Below are 7,077 nucleotides of genomic sequence, written 5' to 3' on the forward strand. Positions count from 1 at the left end.
AGCTCTGTGCTTTCCAATTAGCATAATTCAGGAGGGGACCAGATGGCAGGTTGAGCACTGCATAAGGAATTGTTCTGTGTATGAATAAGTGCCTACTTAGTGTGTAAGTGGGTTATTAGTGATCTGAAGTGACAAAATTCAAAACAACACACAACAGCCATTTGGCACAGCTGTGTCCGTCTAGACTTTGCTTGCGAAGACACCCATAGTAAAATGTGTTTCAACAGTTAGCTATCAGCAAATGCCAGCAAGCCTCTCTGCACTCACATCTTTAAAAAGAAGAACAACATAAAATTGACAAGGTCTTGAAGTCAGGCATTTTAACGTTTGCTCTGCACCATACTGCTCTGAGGGTGGGACAAGTAGCTCAGGCTGCACAGCCAGCCACAAATGGAGACCTGAATTCAGGTCTGCTGATTCCAAGGCTGGTGCTTCATCCCACAGACTGGAGGGGAAGTTGACAATGTCTGGAGCAAAGGCTTTGGAATCAGACTGACCTGGATGAGCCCACTGGCTACACCGGCTCCTGATAATGTAACCCGGGGCAAATGTTCCCCTGGTTGTGCAGCAATGATACCTGTGACACTTTGCTCACCTTATTTGATTTCGTCTGTAGGACAACAACCCAGGGAGTTTCATCTGTCCTACAGAAGAAATCAAATAAGGTGAGCAAAATGCCTGACACCCAGTGGGTACACAGGAAGGTACCTCACCCTATCCCTCACCCCTCCTCACCACCCAATAGACCCCTGGCCCTCTGCCGTGGCCCTGGTAGGGCTGATTACTCTGTTCCAAGGTTTGACAGGAGTCAGGCAGTTTCTTCTCTACCAGGCTTCAGTGGAACTGCTTCATCCCTGCAGAGCACCACTTTCTGAGCTGCCTTAATCGACTTCCAGTTTATTTTTTCTCTATGCCTGAATAAACTTACTACTACTTCTGAAGCCCAACCCTCCCAACTTAGAGTCTTCTTCCTCCTTGCAAACTATGGCATGGACACAGGTAGATGTTTCTTTCCTTCTCTTAAACTCCTCTTTCTCCTATTCCAAAATATTTCCCCGTAAATTAACTGATGTCTGACATTAGTGATACAATTGGAGAAAAAGAGTATGTGAGATTATAGCTCTTTTCAGGTATCTGAAGAGTAATCCTTTGAATACCAATGCTTTGGGGGAAAAATTACCACTTTTCAATGGAAAACTTTGTCAAAGGTAGAGCATGTACTTCCTTCTGCTGTTGAAGAGCATACGTTTTGCTGGGTGACTTGGGAAGGGTGCCATGAGGAATAGCTCTTGTTGCCTGTGACTTGGGTGATGGGATGTGGGCAGGGGTCTTGGCAAGTCTGGCCCTGAGTGGGCTGTTTGCCTAGGAGGCTCTGCTTTGGTGGCTATGCTGTCCCTGCCAGCCTCACTGGGGCTTCAATAGGTTCCCTCTGTCCCCGTGCCCTGTGCAGCCCAACTCTACTCTTTCCAGTACCTTGAGCTGAAACCCAGCAAGAAGCAAACGTTTCCCAGTGACAAAGAAGACCCATGCTTGTTAAGTCAGAAAGTTTGAGTTCATGCAACATTCCAATGTAAAAGCTTGTTAGAAATTTCCACACCTGGGGAGCCAAGCATAGAAGCTTTGTGACCATTGTTTTCCTTCCGGAAAAAAAGTCTTGGCTGGGTGCTGTAATCCCAGCACTTTGGGAGGTCAAGTCAGGTAGATCACTTGAGCCCAGAGGTTTAAGACCTGCCTGGGTAACATGGCAAAATCCCCATCTCTGAAAAAATACAAAAATTACCCAGGCATGATGGCATACATCTGTAGTCCCGGCTACTTAGGAGGCTGAGGCAGGAGGATCACCTGAGCCTGGGGATGTTGAAGCTGCGTGAGCCATGATGGCGCCACTGCACTCCAGCCTGGGCAACAGGTGAGACTCTGTCTAAAAAATAAAAAAATAAAAATAAAAAAACAACCAACCAAAAAAAAACCCCAAGTCTTTTATTTATTTATTTTAAAAAAAGAAGTATTTTAACACACACACAAAAGTAGAGAGAATTGTGTACAGAAGCCCACATACCCTCCACCCAGCTTCACTAATTAACAATATTTTGCCAATCTTATTTCATCTATTTGATTCCTCCACTCTTTTTCTGGTTTTATTTTTTCTGGAGTGTTTTAAAGCAATTACCAGGTTTCTCACAATTTCATCCATAAATATTTCAGTATGAGTCTCTAACAAGATAAAGATATTAAAAATATACTGATAATGCCCCGATTATAACTAACAAAATTCATAGCATTACAGATGCCTGGGCTGCAGGTGTATTTCAGCTGGCCATGGATAAGCGTGGTCTTTATGGTCTTATTATGTAAGATTCTCTGTGGTCTTTTCAGAGCAATCAACAGAAACTTTTTTACTTTGACATAATTTCAAACTTGCAAAAGGCTTACAAGAATAGTACAAAGAATTCCCATGTAGTCTTTATCCATGTTCCCCAAATGTTGACATTTTACCATATAGTGTCTATCCTTCTCTTCATATCTAGATTTATACTTTTTTCTTGAAATTGTTAGTATATTGCAAATGTGATGCTTTTTTGTCCTTAAAAATTATCTTAAATAACTACAGTACAACAATCAAACTCAGGAAATGAACATAGATATAGTGCTATTATCTAATCTATAGAACTTATTGAGATTTTTCTAATTGACCCAATGATGTCCTTCAGAGCAAAAGAAAATCCTGATCATGTCAGTTATCATGTCTCTTCAGTACTCTTTGGCTTGGAACAGTTTCTGAGTCTCTTTATGTTTTATAAAATTGGTATCTTTGGAAAGTTCTGGTCAGACATTTTGCAAAATGTCCCTCAATTCAGGATTATCTGATATTCCTCATGATATAATTCAGGTTATGCTTTCTTGGCAGGAAGATCACAGACGTGATCTTTTGTCCTTCCCAGTTTATCATATCAGGAGGCATATTGCATTGATGTGTCCTATTATTAGTGAGGCTAACCTTGATCATTTGATTTACTTAGAATTTGCCAGCTTTCTCCACTGTAAAGTTACCTTTTCCCTTTGTAATTAGTATCTTGTGAGAAGATACTTTCAGATTATGCAAATATCTTGTCGTTTCTCAAACTCCCTCTTTCATAATTTTAGTATTTATTTGTGATTTTTGTCTGAATCGATACTTATGATGGAAGTCAAATAGTAATTTTCTAAAATATTATTCCTTTTGTATTATTCATTGAGTTTCTGTAAGGAAGAATTTCCCCCTCTCCCCTATGTTTTTATTTACGTATTTCAATGTAGATTTGTGATTCTTATTTTTTAAAAACAGGCTGTAATACTTTCCTTTTATTATTTATTTTGATGCTCAAATTCTGCAAGAGTTAGCCAGTGACAGCCTCCCTAAACTGGCCCCTGTGTCCTTTTGACATGTCCCCATTATTCTTTGATCACTTCTTTACCTTCTTGCATAACAAGATGTTATGGGCTGATCTCATCCTTTCCCTGCCCCTGCCCTTGAATCTGCCATTTCTCCAAGGCCCTGATTCCTTTTATAGGAGAAGGGCATTTAAAAACTAAGATCTAGACATTAGGCAACCCCACTGTTACTGGGGTGTCACTGCTTTTAGGCCCTCTTAGTGGACAGTGCTGGAAAATAGATGTCATATACACACACCCACCCACACACACACACACATACACACATCCATCTCTCTCTATATATATATACATATGTTTTATATAATATTATATGTCTAAAATTTATAAAATATATTAACATATTAGATACATAATATATTGGATATATATATCTCTAAAACCATGATACATTTCATTGTCTTATTATGTTAGAGTTTCTAATCCAGAGGCACAGGGTTCATTCTAGTCTTCTCCTTTCCATAATTGTACCTTCGTTCTCAGATAGTGAAAAACCTGGCTCCCACTATCCGCAACATATTACTTGTTCAGAACATAGTTTCAGAATTTCTAACCCACACTGCTGTGAAAAGGAAGCCTACGAACTGCAGTAAAATATTTGTTTAAATTTCTTTTTGCTTTTGGCCTGAGGACACAGTAGTGTAAATACTATATTCAAATATTACTGGGTTAATTTTTTTCCTGGGTAATTATGTTATTCAAAACTGTTCTGTGGAAATGCTGTTCTGTGAATTTGTTTCTGTTTGTATTCCATCTTAGGGGTTTTCTCTATCCTTGTTGATCTTATGTTTTATTTGTTTTAAGCATATGAAACATTAACGTGACCCCCCAAACCAGAACTGTTCAAAAAGTTATGCTCAGAAAAATGTCGTTTTCCCCAACTCCACAATTTTTCTAATCTTTCCACCCAATTGCCTACCAATGTCCTGTAGGTAACCAATCTCAATAGATCCAGGTTTATCCTTCAGGTGTTTAATTTTGCACAAGTAGGCAGATAGATGATTATTTCCTTGTTTTCCCTTCTTTCTTACATGAAAGAATACTAAGCATAGCATAAATTGTCCCCTGCACTATCAAAAACCATTTTAAGGCACTTTAGTTTAGTTCTTTCTTGCAGTTTCTAACTATTTCCTATATATCTTGGATCCCCTATGACTTAGCGGGCTCTTGGAATCTTAAATACACTGAGGTGAAAGTGTATAAAAGACTAAGACAGGTGTTGATTTTTTTTAAAAAAGTGGGCTTCATTCTCTGCTGGACAAGCATTCTCAACTAATAATTCTAGAAAAAGCTCCAAACCCATTACAGGTGGAAAGCACCACGCTCAAACCCCAGATCCTTGTTTGGGAAACAGTTCATCTCTCAGCCAGATGTCCTTTCCTGTTAACAGAGCTGGTCATCCACAAACAAAATAACCAGAGCCTGGAACAAACAGCTTCATGGATTTTTGTAAGTTTAAAGATTTAAAAGTCAAACAGGCAGTCCTTTACCCAAAGCTGCCACTCTCACTTGAATATAACTTTGCTTGGCTTACAGGCAGCCCAGTCCTCCTGGCAGAGGTTCTTGGGAGAAGGGGGGCCACTGGGACCCCTGCTTTTCCTGGCAGGTAACAGGATGCACCTGCTCAGAGCTCCAGCCTCCAGGATGCACAGCACAGCTGTTTTTTCTTAGTCTGAATAAGCTAGATTTAGAGGTAACAGAGGGATGGAAGCAGGAGAGCAGAAGGACAATTTCCCATCTGTCTGTTTACCTTTTAGCAGTTCTCCTCCCAGAGACTCAAGCATTGGAAAGGAACGTGGTAGAATTTGTCTCAGATCCCCTAGGGGTTAGCAGGTGGCCCCTGAATACTGGTATAGACAAGCCTGCCTGCAGCCAGCCAGGATGCACCTACAAGCAAAGAATCCGATGGAGGCAATTAACACAGGCCATTACCACTGGCTCCTTTACCATCCCAAGCTTTGTCTAGATTCAGATCGGACTAATCAATTTTTGGAAAATATGTGTAACTCATCTTGGAAAATATGTACAACTCATCTCTGACAAAACTAGACCAATACAGTGGGGATTCTATGCTGCTCAGATTACAGAACAATGATCTGCCCCATGGTCTGGCTGTGGATTATGAGCTGTAGGGAAACTGCTCTTCAGACCATCCTAGGAAGCAAGCAGGAGCTGGAGAGTGCCCAGACCTCCTTGGTCTGTCCTCTGCAGGATTTAGCCCTGGATAGCTCATGAGACCTGGAATGTCCCTTGCTGTGAATTTCAAATCCAGCCAGAGCATCAGAGTTTTTCAAGGATGTAACCATAGATACTGGTGATGGTGAGCTCTTCAGGCCTTCCATAAACCTGGGCAGTACAGACATTCGCCCCAGTCCCCAGGACTTACATGTGTCACAGCCCCATTGTAAATAAGAGGGCATTTCTCACAGGAGCTCCAGACCAGCAGTATGGATGGATGCCCTCTCTCCCTTGTCAGTGATGCCAATGCATAAGCAGCCCTTGCCTTGGGGAGACTCCTTGCTTCTGTCATTGCTGCTTCAGAGGCTGGGGGATGTGGTACAAAAAGCGCTGAACTTAGAGTTGGAGCCTCTTCAACAAATCTGGCCTCTGCAACTTTATGTGACTGGAGTCAATTCACAAAGATGACTCAGCCCCCATAGGCTCAGCTATAAAAAGGACATGATAATAAGATTAGCTACCTTATAAGAGCTGGGCAAACATTGAGTAACAGAACCATAATTAATGTGTGTTGTCAGAACTATAAAATATTCTTTCAAAATGTTTGCTCTCTCTCCCATAAAGTGGACACTTGCCCACTGTCTATTCCAACAGTGCAGCCTGGGGAGTGGGGAGGTGAGCAGCAGTCCCAGCTAACGCTGCAAATCTACCTCCAGGTGTTCATCAGTCACCTACGCTGTGTTTAGCACAGAAAACATGTAGGACCAGGTTGCTTCTCTCCAGAATTACCATGAATTAGGAAGAAAAAAACGCAATATTTAGGAAGAGAGAATTCTGTGTGACCTGGACTCTTCAGAGAAATCTTTATGGAGAATAGAATGTGAATACTGGGCCTCACAGGGAGGCCAGGATCTGATGAGGTCAAGAGAGAAAGGAAATGTCACTGCAAGTATTTGGTATCATCTTCTTGGTAAATGAGAATCCTATAGCCTTGAAGACATAGGTTTTTCACTGTGTATTAGTTATTTCTCAGAGACATCCTTGTAGTCTTGTTAGAGACTGTTACATTTAAAGATGTGGGAGGTGTTGGGAGGGATCGTGGAGTGCCGTGCCCTCCCCACCCAGAGTGAAGCTTGTTCTGGGTACTGGCTTCAGCAGCTAAGCAGGTACGGCATCTCTGCATCCCCTTCTTGACTTTGAGGAAATATTTGTTATGGAGACTCATGTTTCACAAGCACCTACCCAGTGCCAGGCTGCATTGGGCTCCTCACAAAGGCCCCATGACATCAATGTGGTTATTGGCATTTTACCGATGAGGCAAGTGACAGCTTAGAGAGTAGCTCAATAGTGTCACACAGCCAGGATGTGAACCCTCTGGAAATAAATGAAGACCATGCAAAGGAGAACACACACCTCCCGGGGATTTATTTATGGGGCATGCTTTGTTTTCTACAGGTGTCTCCATGG

This window comes from Piliocolobus tephrosceles, chromosome X, assembly GCF_002776525.5.
Source record: "Piliocolobus tephrosceles isolate RC106 chromosome X, ASM277652v3, whole genome shotgun sequence".
In the NCBI taxonomy this organism is placed as follows: domain Eukaryota; kingdom Metazoa; phylum Chordata; class Mammalia; order Primates; family Cercopithecidae; genus Piliocolobus; species Piliocolobus tephrosceles.